The sequence below is a fragment of the Schistocerca cancellata genome, chromosome 5, assembly GCF_023864275.1.
Source record: "Schistocerca cancellata isolate TAMUIC-IGC-003103 chromosome 5, iqSchCanc2.1, whole genome shotgun sequence".
Taxonomy (NCBI): domain Eukaryota; kingdom Metazoa; phylum Arthropoda; class Insecta; order Orthoptera; family Acrididae; genus Schistocerca; species Schistocerca cancellata.
Window position 1 is genome coordinate 662531492 of NC_064630.1, and position 14179 is coordinate 662545670.

Below are 14179 nucleotides of genomic sequence, written 5' to 3' on the forward strand. Positions count from 1 at the left end.
TCTGTTACTGATTTGCTGGGCAACGAACTTCACCGTTAAAAACAGAAAAAAAACTCCAATAACTTCATTTCGAAGAGGCATAAATTATTTCTTCCTAAATGTTTTTCCGCTTTTCTCACTGTTGTAACTCTAATGGTGTACAATGCCTCATAATCCATCTGAAAGGAATCACTTCATGATTTCTCGTTTCGTGATATTAGTTATAGCGCTATTTACTGATGATAACCAGCGAATGATGTACTTTTCCGTGCAGTTAAAGTTGATTATACACTCTTTTTAAATGGAGCAGAAGACTTAGTAGACTAGGCTTATTGCATAAGTCATTTTGCGTTTACTTGTGGACAGTCCTGGGGTATGTTAGACAACATTTTTCACCTTTTATTTATTTACGATCGCGATTTCGGCTATTGTATCATTCTCAAATGACAACTCAGTGTCAAGTGCATCAATGGATAGTCATTCCTACTCGGAGAATAGCCATGTTTACACAATTCATATGCATAATAGAAAGGCGTCCCTCGTAAGTGCACCAGGTATAACATTTGACTAAGAACATAAATGCATTGATGCACTTTACAGTGAACCGTTTTTTTTAAAAAAACACACAATAGAAGAAATAGCCATCGTGAATAAACAAATGCATTTAGTAATAGTCCAGGTGGAATATGGCGTCATTTCTAAAATATTGTTTAAGTTTTTGAGTGAAGCTCGCAGTGTGCTTAACATTCCTACTTTCACTGGTGGTTTTGAATGGCGAGCACTTGGGACTCAGTGAACCCAGCTGATTACAGCTGACGCATCAGCGCAAGTTCAGCTGATTTAGACTCAGTCAAGTTTGCGAGTCAAGTTCCTTACGACAGCAAGCTGACTGCTACTTATCAAACACTTAAAAGCTCTGTAGGATATGGCCGACTAACGAAGTAAAAAAGAAAGCCGGTATCACAGATTAAAATTATATCTGATGGTACTTTTTCATCTGTAGCACAAACACCGTGACAACTGACCCCCCTCCTCTACTGTGTACATTCCACCACCGTTAAAAGAGCTTATTTCCGTAACTTCAATAGTGGTGCTGTAACCAATATCCTTAACACATAAGCCGTGATAACTGACTTTCCTTCTCTTCCGTGTTCATTCAAGCTTATTTTGGCAAATTCAGTAATAGTACTGTAATCAATATCCGCTTATCTTAAAAAATCGTTAATGAATTAGTAAGAGATTAAAAAGTGAAAACTGCACAATAGTTGCGAAAAAGTTGAAAACATTGAGGGGATTAAGACTAGAGACTTAAATGCTTAAACAGAACACGAACCTTCTTGTAGCATGTCAATACTTCACAAGACAAAATTTCGCCAAAGTGGAGCATTCGCTCGTATCACCAACAAAATAAATAAAAAACATAAAATTGTGGAAAATCCCAGCTCTGGACGTACATTGGTGGTCTTGACAGGTATTTATCAGGTAAAGGGAAAACTACTTCAAGTAACTGGGGATATCATCATCTGTCAATAAGAATCTGAGAGTTTCTGAAAATCCCATGTACAGCCTTCCAAGTCCACTTTCACATGGCCCAGCTGTCGCTCTGCCATATGGTGGTCCGCTATCAACAAAAATAGGCCACATCAGTTCATTCACACTATAGAGGCAGAGGCCCGCATTGTTAGACACAATCGAGAAACACAGGTCGGATGTCGTCAGAATTACTCATTACCGTTGTAATATTATGTTGGAATAGCATACAGTGGCTTGCTGTTCATCGCTTGGAAAAATAGCGTAACAACTGTCGGTATGTTTCTTAGCACGTTATTTGTAGACATTAACCATCGATAAGAACGTTACGTAAGGCAAAAGGCAAAGAACAACTTTGCACATACATAGGTATGGTGCTTCACAAATGCCTCGGAAATACGGGTTTTACATCCATCGATGCGTTGTTTCTGATGATAATTAACTTCTCCTTCAAGCGAACTTCAAACCCAGTCGTGCTATGTTCTCTTCGTCTGTACAATCTGCGGCATCCACTCTTTTGGAAAAAGATTTATCACTCATTTGTTCTACAGGATGATTCCGTGATGGTGTTAGAAACTTTCAACGATGATGGAGAAGAGTAAATATATCAAACTAACGTAAGGGACCCTGGTCCGGAATCGACCGAGTCGAAAGTCATAAGCAGAAATCGTTCTGATACCTCTGACGGTGTACCTCTTCCACCGCAAGCTCTTGGCTTTCCATATTTTGGGAAAGTAGCGTGGGCTACAATAAGAAAAAGGTCGAGTAAACATGGACTCTACAACGCATATCTTAAGAGTTATGAGCACTTGTTCAATAGAAGACAGGTGTTTCACAATAGCAAAGACGAACAACTATTAATAGCTCGTAACGTATCCACTTGAGAGTCTATGTTTACTGGACTTTTTTTCCCATGTTTTGAATCATACTACCTCCTCCCGAAATATGGAAAGCAAAGAGATTGAATAAAAGAGGTCAACAATCAGAGGTATGAGAGCAATTTTCGTTTTCTAACTTTCGACTGAGCCGTTTCCGGACCAGGGTCCTTACCTCAAATTGATACATTTACCTTCTCCATCACCCTTAAAAGTTTGTAACATCATCAAGGAATCACCCGGTGTTTTTTTTCTGACTGGTTTGATGCGGCCCGCCACGAATTCCTCTCCTGTGCTAACCTCTTCATATCTGGGTGACATTTGCAACCTACGTCCTCAATTATTTGCTGGATGTATTCCAATCTCTGTCTTCCTCTACAGTTTTTTCCCTCTACAGTTTTTTTCCCTCTACAGTTCCCTCTAGTATCATGGAAGTCATTCCTTTGTGTCTTAACAGATGTCCTATCATCCTGTCCATTCTCCTTATCATTGTTTTCCACATATTCCTTTCCTCTCCGATTCTGCATAGAAGCTCCTCATTCCTTACCTTATCACTCCACCTAATTTTCAACATTCGTCTGTAGCACCACATCTCAAATGCTTCGATACTCTTCTGTTCCGGCTTTCCCACAGTCCATGTTTCACTACCATACAATGCTGTACTCCAGACGTACATCCTTAGAACTTTCTTCCTCAAATTTAGGCCGATATTTGTTATTAGTAGTCTTCTCTTGGCCAGGAATGCCTTTTTTGCCATAGCTAGTCTGCTTTTGATGTCCTCCTTGCTCCATCCGTCATTGGTTATTTTGCTACCTAGGTAGCAAAATTCCTTAAGTTCATCTACTTCGTAACCATCAATCCTGATGTTAAGTTTCTCGCTGTTCCCATTTCTACTACTACTCATTACCTTCGTCTTTCTTCGATTCACTCTCAATCCTTAGTCTGTACTCATTAGACTGTTCATTCTTTTCAGCAGATCGTGTAATTCTTCACTTTCACTCAGGATAGCAATGTCAGCAGCGAATTGTATCATTGATATCCTTTCACCTTGAAGTTAAATTCCACTCCTGAACCTTTCTTTTATTTCCTTCTTTGCGTCCTCGATGTACAGATTGAACAGCAGGAGTGAAAGGCTGCATCCTTGTCTTACACCCTTTTTAATACGCGCACTTCGTTCTTGGTCATCCACTCCTATTGTTCCCTCTTGGCTGTTGTACATATTGTATATGACCCATCTCTCCCTATTAGCTTACCCCCACTTTTTTCAGAATTTCCAACATCTTGCACCATTTTACATCGCTTTTTCCAGGTCGACAAATTCTATGAACGTGTCTTGATTTTTCTTTAGTCTTGCTTCTATTACTAACAGCAGTGTCAGAACTGCCTCTCTCCTGCCTTTACTTTTCCTAAAGCCAAACTGATCGCCATCTAACGCATTCTCAGTTTTCTTTTTCATTTTTCTGTGTACAAATCTTAAACCTAGTGATCATTACAACTGTCAGTTTGAGGCAGATCAAACTAAAAAAAACATTAAAAATGTGTTGGGAGCGGCAAAAAGCCTCGTTTCTCGACTAAGGAACAGATATTTGTGGGAATCCTGGAGGTCGTGGAAGGCGTAGGATGGATACAGCAGTTCAGTACAGTGATTCGTAAGTATTTGTAGAGTGACTGTTTCCCAATGTCCTGCCAATGAACCGAAGTCTATCTCGTATCTCAAATCGATAGAGTTTACCTGCTCATTTCTTTTCATGTCGTGCAAACTGTTATAGAATACAAGCAGCAATAGTCGACGGTGACACGGCAACAACACAGTTATCGACGGCAGGCGACTCGAAGTAGCACGTTCTTCCGAATCGAGAGCTGCACGCGGAGAGCGGCTCACCAAGTTCTCGGGCTACACCTTCCGTATCGCTGCGCGGCGTCGCAGCCGCAAGGCCAGATCGTTTGATCGTCCTCGCCCGCTACGCATTCGACCTCCACACGCTAGCTGGCTAGGCCGGCACTACCCGCCAAGCATTTGTTGTGCCAGCCAGGCACTTCTAAAGTTCACTTGCGTTCTTCCCGCGCGCGGTTCAACTGGTTGCAAGCTTCTGCTACTACATCTACATCAGTACTCCGCAAGTCATCTGACGGTGTGTGGCGGAGGGTACTTCAGGTACCTCAAACAGACCCCTCCGCCCGTCACTGTTCCATTCGTGAATATTTTGGGGGTAGGTACTGTTTCCAGCAATTTGTCATCAATAGTGTAGTTGTACAGTAGTGGATTTCTTTACGGTAAGTGTCATTTTTTTTTCTTTAGTGATCTGTCTTGTGTGTGGTATGATACAGCCCGCCAAGAATTCCTCTCCTGTGCCAACCTATTGATCTCAGAGTAGCACTTCCAGCCTACGTCCTCCATTATTTGCTGGATGTATTCCAATCTCTGTCTTCTTCTACAGTTTTTGCCCTTTATTTGTCCTCTAGTACCATGGAAGTCATTCCCTGATGTCTTAACACATGTCCTATCATTCTGTCCCTTCTCCTTGTCAGTGTTTACCACATATTCCTTTCCTTTCCGATCCTGCGCAGAACCTCCTCATTCCTTACCTTACCAGCCCGCCTAATTTTCAACACTCGTCTGTAGTACTATGTCTCAAATGCTTCGATTCTGTTACGGTTTTCCCACAGTCCATGTTTCACTACCATACAATGCTATGCTCCTAACATATATTTTCAGAAATTTGTTCCTCTTATTAGGGCCTGTGTTTGATACTAGTAGACTTCTCTTGGCCAGGAATGTCCTCTTTGCCAGTTCTAGTCTGCTTTTGACGTCCTTCTTGCCCCGACCGTCATTGGTTATTTTGCTGTCTATGTGGTTCAAATGGCTCTGAGCACTATGGGACTTAACATCTGTAGTCATCAGTCCCCTAGAACTTAGAACTACTTAAACCTAACTAACCTAAGGACATCACACACATCCATGCCCGAGGCAGGATTCGAACCTGCGAACGTAGCAGTCGCGCGGTTCCGGACTGAGCGCCTAGAACCGCGAGGCCACCGCGGCCGGCGCTGTCTATGTAGTAGGATTCCTTAACTTCATCTACTTTACCTACCTCGTGACCCTCAATCCTGATGTTAAATTTCTCTCTATTCTCATTTGTGCTACTTCTCATTACCGTTGTCTGTCTTCGACTTACTCTCGAGGGCATATTCTGTAAACATTAGGCAGTTCATTCCATTCAGTAGATCATGTAATTCTTCCTCACTTTCACTCACGATAGCAGTGTCATCAGCGAACCGATTCATTGATACCTCTTCACCTTGAAATTTAATTCAACTTCTCTTTTATCTCCATCATTGCTTCTTCGATGTACAGACAGAACAGTAACGGCGAAAGACTACATCCCTGTCTTTCATTCTTCTTAATCCGAGTACTTCGTTGTTGGTGGTCCACTCTTATTATTCCCTCCTGACTCTTATACACATCACCCGTTTCTCCTTCAAGCTTACCCCTATTTTTCTCAGAATTTCGAACATCTTGCACCATTTTACACTGTTGAACGCCTTTTCCATGGTCGAAAAATCCTATGAACAAGTCTTGATTTTTCTTTGGTCTTGCCTCTGTATTAGCTATAATTTCTCGATTTTTCCTTCTTCTGGTGCTCATTTCGCGAGACGTATGTGGGACAAAGTAACATGTTGTCCGACTCTTCCTGGAAAGTAGTCTCCCGAAATTTCAGTAGTAAACTTCTCCGTGATGCACCACTCCTCTTTTGTAGCACCTGCCATTGGTGTTTGTTGAAAATATCTGTAACGCTGTAGCGAGAACTAAATGATCTCGTGACAGACGCGCCGCTCTTGGTCGGATCTTCTGTATCTCTTCTATCAGTCCTACCTGGTAAGCGTCCCAGAGTGACGAACAAGCGCCTTGTAAATCACTTCTTTAGCGGATGAAATGCATTTACTGAATATGTTTCCTGAGAATTTCCATTTGCTTGTCCTAATGTGGTCATTCCACTTAAGCTCGCTCCGAATAGTCACTCATAGGTATTTTATAGCAGTTACTGTTTCGAGAAATCAGTAGTGTAGTTGTACTATTGTGGATTTTTTTTCATATGTATGCGCAGTATGTTACATTTATTTACGTTCAGGGTCAACCGTCCGTAGCTGCACCATTCATCAACTTTCTTTAGGTCCTTCTGAAAATCATTTGTGTCTTCTGACGTTGTTACCTTCTTGTAGGTAGTCATACCATCTGCGAACAGCCTCAAAAAGCTTCTGACGCTTTCTACTAGATCATTCATATACGCTGTAAACAATAACGGTCCTATCACACTTTCTTGGGGTACTCCCGAAATTACCGGTACATCTGTCGATTCGATTTTGTTCCGTTACGAGCGACATGTTGAGTGCTGTCTGCAAGGTAGTCTTGAATCCAGTCCCAAATCTGGTCCGATATTCGATAAGCTCTTTTTTTTTCATTAAGCGCGTTTCTGAAGTGATGAACACGGCATCAACCTGAACGTCGATATCTACAGCGTTGTGGATCCATGTGGGGTCACGGAGCGAGCAGAGTTTCGCAAGATCTTTCTTTGCTGAATCCATGTTCATTTTCGTAGGGCAAAATTTCATTCACGGAAAAGGTCATAATACATGAGCGTAGAACATGTTCCATAATTCTACAACAGACTGACATCAACTACATAGGCCTATAATTATGTTCATGTGCCCTACGATCCTTTTTGAAAACCAGAATGACCTGCGTTTTTTCCAGTTGCAGGGTACCCTTCGTTGCTCCAACGATCTACGACAAACTGCTGTCATAAGGGGAAAAGGGTTTTCGCATTATCTTTATATAATCTTATAGGTATCTCATCTGGTCCTTATGCCTTCCCACAACTAAGCAGTTGTAGTTGCTTTTCTATTTAGAGGTCCGTTATATCCATATTTTCCATTTCAAGGTTCGTACGATGATTGAAAGGAGGGATCGTATTACGATCTTCCGCGGTGAAACCATTTCGGAAGACATAATTCAGTATTTCGGCCTTCTATCTGTCATTTTCCGTAGCGATGTCTTTGTGGTTACTGAGTGACTGAAAAGATGATTTCGAACCGGTTACTTATATTGTGTAAGTCGAAAGTCTCTTGGGCTTTTTACTTAGAGCAGTTGATAAAATTTTACTTTTAAAGTCCATGAACGCTTCTCTCATTGCTCTCCTTACGCTCATTTTCGCTTCGTTCAACTTTTGTTTGTTAGCTTGGTTTTGACCCCTTTGAACCTGTGATGAAGCTCGCCTTGTTTACGTAGCAGATTTCTAACACCGCTAAACCATCACATAAGACCTTGCTCAGAACATACTTGTGTAAGGCATGTTAAGGAAAGCTTTTGAATTTTGTCCATTTGTACTCCACATCTTCACCCTCAGCAGTGAATATTTGACTACACACATACTCTGAAATTTGTATGGTGTCACTCTTGCTAAGTGAGCCGTGGTCGATTTCCTTCAAGCATTAGAATCACCTTATGTCGTGCTCTGATTACATTACCCTAATAGAATTGCTTGCTTACTTCAATTAATTACAAGCACAACAAAATTATTTAGTGTAAAGAACAACACATAAATAGAAACACAGAATTCATCAGGAAAGGACGACAGAAATAAACACTCAGGCTCTGTAGAGTAAGGTGCTTACACAAACCACCCAGACGAAGCGAACTTTGAATTCAAAAAAATTTATCACATAAAAAGGTTACAGAATTAATTAAAAATGGAAACTCATCATATTAAATCATTACAACACTGCAGTCAGCAAATGATTCTAGTTGGAAGCAATTAGCTACAGACCCTCACTGAATGCCAACACAGACCGTCAGAGATCAGCGTTACGCAAGGATTTATAACAGCATGGACAGGTATTTTTAAAACACATAAAATTAAATGCCGTATCCTGCCCACTCGTCTCTTATTGGGTGCCTAAGAAGCTGTTTTCTCGAATAACTAGACAACACACAAGGAAATCATATTGATGGAGTTTATTACAGTAATTGATTTAACTATACTTTGATTTACAATATCCTGTCGCAATTAATTGGCGACATGCAAATAATCAACGTCTTTCGCTATATACAATGTCCACGTAAGTAATGGATATGGATCACAAGTCACGGCTCTTCTAGTGCTATCTTCTAATCTGGGCCTACTACTGTCCGTCTTCTACCGTCCGGCCGAGGTGGCAGGAGCGGCGCTTATATTCTCTTCATACAGAGGCCGCTCCTGTCGTGGTGTGGTCCTAGTCAGCGTACTATTGGCTGACGTCGTCTCACAGCCTTCTATGCGGGTACGTTCTCGATCTTCGTGCCGGCGCTTGTCGTTACGCCGGAACATAAATGAATCACCACATATGAAATTTTCAATAAACCACTGAGTTAATATAAAAACCCCATTATAAGAAAACCCATCCAGGCTCGGGACTATATGTGAGTTTAAAACGACAAAAGGATAAGTAATTAACATGACTTAAACTTGATAAAGTACATGGATTGCCTAAACATGCAGGCATTAGCATGATCTTAAAAAAAACTGTAAAACGAATTAAACTTTAAACCAAGCCGGTGAGTACAGCAATTAACATTAACGACTCAGGTCTAAAGTTTTAAATAGATACACTAACCGTTAGCCGCTCTGTTCTCAAACAAATTACAATTAAGCACAGGAGTGAACTAAATGAGACAGAATACGCTCCAAATTAACAAGCGACAGATAAAGCTCTGGCGGCTTGGCCTGCAACTTGATGATTTCAAAAGGAGCAAAATATATATATATATATATATATATATATATATATATATATATATATATATATATAATGTTGCAACTGCCTTGCCGCAGTGGATGCACCGGTTCTCATCAGATCACCGAAGTTAAGCGCTGTCGGGCGTGGTCGGCACTTGGATGGGTGACCAGCTGGGCCGCCATGCGCTGTTGCCATATTTCTGGGTGCACTCAGCCTCGTGATGCCAATTAAGGAGCTACTCGACCGGACAGTAGCGGCTCCGGTCAAAGAAAACCATCATAACGACCGGGAGAGCGGTGTGCTGACCACACGCCCCTCCTATCTGCATCCTCAGCTGAGAATGACACGGTTGTCGGATGGTCCCGATGGGCCACTTGTGACCTGAAGACGGAGAGCTTAATAAAAAATTTTAAAACCAGTAACTCTCCACAAGCAGCACTGGAGGGAGCCATAATAGTACACGGAAGCAAGTTCCTAACAGCTGTTTACAATTAAATCGTAACACTAACGGCGTTAAGCGAGAGCACCACTTTCATTCAACCAGTTATCTCATGGCAAACGTTCACATGAAAAACTGGTCGATGCTCACAGTTTTCAGCGCTTTTGCCTGCGCAAATTAGGGTCCATGAGCTAGTCATCCATCCACTCTGAGCGCTCGATAACCGTGAAGACAGGGTTTAGCAGACACCTCCAGTTATCCAAACTGAACCTACCGAACTTCTTTTACTTTGGATCGTTGTCACCGCACTCCGCGGCTATTCAGGCCGGCCCCGTCTTAAGTTCATTATGGCAATGGATACACAGCATACGGCACCCCAATACAGACCCCACACTACAAGGAGCCTGGTACCACTTCATCGCCTCACACAAAAGCATTCAAGATTGACTAACTCTTCAGCCAAGGCACAAGGCAGAGAGTGCCAAAAGACAGACCCTGAACCGACTCGCATGTCAACTTTAACTAGACTGCACGATTCGTTCGCCTTCTAGCGAGCAGCGATACCATTAACCCACGAGGTAACTCCTTAAGCAAAAAAATACTTACGTACTTAACATGCCTTGAACTTTGGCAACGAATTCCATCGTACGGTGCTGTCTGTTTCAAAGACTAAAGTGTACAAACGACACGTTCCCCATCGGCAAACAGCAATTCATAATGCATAAGTTTCACAGAAACTTAGAGTAGTTGTATTTATTTCTTCCGCGAAGCGCTGGAAAGAAGCCGTGCCGGTGTTTTGCTGGATATGATGGCAGCACGCAAGCTACCTCTAATTGCCATCAAGTGTATTTACTTGCTTGGATATGCCAATGGTTAACATCTCAGAGCGTCCCCACAAAGTAGGTAGCAGTAACGGCGTCTTTGCCTATGCTACCACACAAAGGCAAGTCGTCGTTTAACGTTGTTACCAAAAATCTCAGTAATTACTTGATCGACTTACTACAGATTTTTACACGATACTCTAATAAATGTTCGGACAGGCATAGGCTACATATTTTTTGATATTTGCGGTATATTAATATTTATATGAAATCCATTTACTGCATAAAGGCTAGTCATTTTTTAACATATTACCAACAATCTCGTAAAGCTCTTCACCGATTTATGTCAGTTATTTACGCGATCCTCCAATAAACGCTCAGACGGACGTAGTCTATAGACATAGCGACGACTAAAAAATTGCAACACCAAAAAATAATTAATGTGGAGAAAAAAATTCCGGGAATACATTTGTCTAGGCAACATATCTAAGTGATTAACAATGCAAGCTCACAGGTTAATGTAAGCGAGAGTTAAGCCATTGCAAGTGTGAAATGCTGGTACATTAATAACCGGTGTAACCGCCGGAATGTTGAGAATATGAGCATGCAAACGTGCATGGGTTGTTTTGTACAGGTGCAATTTGTGTGATATGATTCCATGCCTGTTGCACTTGGCCGCTCATTATAGGGACGAGTAATAGTTTTTACGAATTACGCTGGAGTTGTCTTCCGATGACGTCCCAAAGTGCTCGATTGGCGAATGGTGATCGAGGAGACCAAGGCAACATGTCGACACTCTGTAGAGCTTGTTGGGCTACACCAGCGGTGTGTGGCAGAGCATTACCCTGTTGGAAAACACCACCTGGAATGCTGTTCTTGAATGGCAGCACGATAGTTCGAATCACCAGACTGACATGCAGATATGCAGTCAGGGTGCGTGTGATAACCACGACAATGCTCCTTCTGTCATGCGAAACAGCACCCTCAACCATAACTCCAGGTGCAGGTCCAGTGTGTCTAGCACGCAGACAGGTTGGCTGCATGTCCCCAATTGGCCTCTTCCTAATCAACATACGGCCGTCACTGACAGAGGCAGAATCAACTTCCATCAGAAAACACAACAGATCTCCGCTCCGGCCTACAGTGAGCTCTCGCTTTACACCTCTGAAGTCGCAGACTGTGGTGGTTTGGGGTCAGTGGAATGCATCTGGCCCGGAGCTGTCCTTGAAGTTATCAATTTGTGGAGTCGCCGCAGGATACGGTGGCCGATGCGCTGTAACCAGTTTTCGTCCAAAGCGCTGGGCGAGTTCAGTCGTTTGTACAGAAGGATAGGCCGACAAGCGTTTGCCATCTTGTAGCCAGTTGGCGATGATAGAATCGAGGCGAACGACTGCAATTTTTCTCAAACGATTTTAAAGAAACTGTCGTCGTCGTGGTCTTCAGTCCAGAGACTGGATTGATGCAGCTCTCCATGCTACTCTACCCTGTACAAGCCTCTTCAACTCCGAATAACTACTGCAACCTACATCCTTCTAAATATTCTTATCGTATTCATCTCTTGGCCTCCTGGCCGTGCGGTTATAGGCGCTACAGTCCGGAACCACGGGGCCGCTACGGTCGCAGGTTCGAATCCTGCCTCGGGCATGGATGTGTGTGATGTCCTTAGGTTAGTTAGGTTTAAGTAGTTCTAAGATCTAGGGGACTGATGACCGAAGATGTTAAGTCCCATAGTGCTCAGAGCCATTTGAACCATTTTTTTCTCTTGGCCTCCCTGTAAGATTTTTACCCTCCACGCCTCCCTTCAGTACAAAACTGATGATCCCTTGCTGCCTCAGAACGTGTCCTAGCAACCGATCCCTTCTTCTAGTCAAGTGGTGCCACAAATTCCTCTTCTCCCCAATTGTAACCAATGTTCCTCATTAGTTACGTGACCTATCCAACTAATCTTCAGTATTATTCTGTAGCACCACATTCCGAGTCCAGTGGTCAGCGCGACAGAATGTCAATCCTAAGGGCCCGGATTCAATTCCCGGCTGGGTCGGAGATTTTCTCCGCTCAGGAACTGGGTGTTGTGTTGTCCTACCATCATCATTTCATCCCTATCGACGCGCAAGTCACCGAAGCGGCGTCAAATCTAAAGATTTGCACCCGGCGATCGGTCTACCGGACGTGAGGCCCTAGTCACACGACATTTATTTTCCACATTCCGAAAGCTTCTATTCTCTTCTTGTATAAACTGTTTATCGTCCATGCTTCGCTTCCATACATAGCAACACCCCATACAAATAGCTTCACAAAAGACGTCCTGACACTTAAAAGTATATGCGATGTTAACAAATTCTCTTCTTCAGAAACGCTTTCTTTGCCATAGCTAGTCTACATTTTATATCTTCTCCACTCCGACCATCATCAGCTATTTTGCTCCACAAATAGCAAAACTCATTTTCTACTTTAAATATCTCATTTCCTAAACTAATACCCTCAGCATCACCTGATTTAATTCGACTACATTTCATTATCCTCGTTTTGCTTTTGTTGATATTCATCTCATATCCTCCTTTCAAGAGACTGTCCATTCCGTTCAGCTGCTCTTCCAAGTCCTTTGCTGTCTCTAACAGAATTACAACCTCAAAGGTTTTATTTCTTCTCCATGGATTTTAATTCCTACTATGAATTTTTCTTTTTTTTCCTTTACTGCTTGCTTAACATACAGATTGAATAACATCGGGGATAGGCTACAACACTCTCTCACTCCCTTCTCAACCACTGCTTCCCTTTCATGCCCCTCGACTCTCCTATAACTGCCATCTGGTTTCTGTATAAATTGTAAATAGCCTTTCGCTCTCTGGGTTTTACACCTGCTACCTTCAGGATTTGAAACAGAATATTCCAGTCGACATTGTCAAAAGCTTTCTCTAAGTCTACTAATACCACAAACGTATGTTTACCTTTCCATAACCTCTCCTCTAAGATAAGTCATAGAGTCAGTATTGCCTCGCGTGTTCCAACATTTCTACGGAATCCAGTTTTTCCCTCAGTCTGTAAAGAATTCTTGTTAGTATTTTGCACCCATGGTTTATTAAACAGATAGTTCGGTAATTTTCACATCCGTCAACACCTGCTTTCTTTGGGATTGGTATTATTATATTCTTCTTGAAGTCTGAGGGTATTACACATGTTTCATACATCTTGTTCGCCAGATGGTAGGTAGAGTTTCGTCAGGGCTGGCTATCCCAAGGCTATCAGTAGATCTAATGGAATGTTATCTATTCCCGGGGCCTTGTTTCGACTTAGGTCTTTCCGTGCTTTGTCAAACTTTCCACGCAGTATCATATCTCCAATTTCATCTTCATCTACGTCCTCTTCCATTCCCATAATATTGTCCTCAAGTACATCGCTCTTGTATAGACCCTCTATATACTCCTTCCACCTTTCTGCTTTCCGTTCTTTGCTTCGGACGGGTTTTCCATCTGCGCTTTTGATATTCATACAGGTTGTTCTCTTTTCTCCGAAGGTCTCTTTAATTTTCCTGTAGGCAGTATCTGTCTTACGCCTAGTGCTTGGCCATTTTGCGCTTTCTATCGGTCTCATTTCTGAGACGTTTATATTCGTTTCCGCCTTCTTCATTTACTGCACTTTTATATTTTCCCCTTTCATCAGTTAAATTCAATATCTCTTGTGTTACCCAAGGATTTCTACTAGCCCTTGTCTTTTTACTTACTTGATCCTCTGCTGCCTTCACTGTTTCATCTCTCAGAGCT

At 42.3% G+C, this 14179-nt stretch overlaps 1 protein-coding gene and 1 pseudogene across 1 annotated transcript in view; both read left to right on the forward strand.

The window, feature by feature from the left end:
- Positions 1-14179, forward strand: part of LOC126187353 (serine protease snake-like) — a 269426-nt gene that overhangs the window by 122655 nt on the left and 132592 nt on the right. The gene's annotated exons all lie outside the window — the stretch shown is intronic.
- LOC126189898 (5S ribosomal RNA) lies at positions 9235-9352 on the forward strand (annotated as a pseudogene).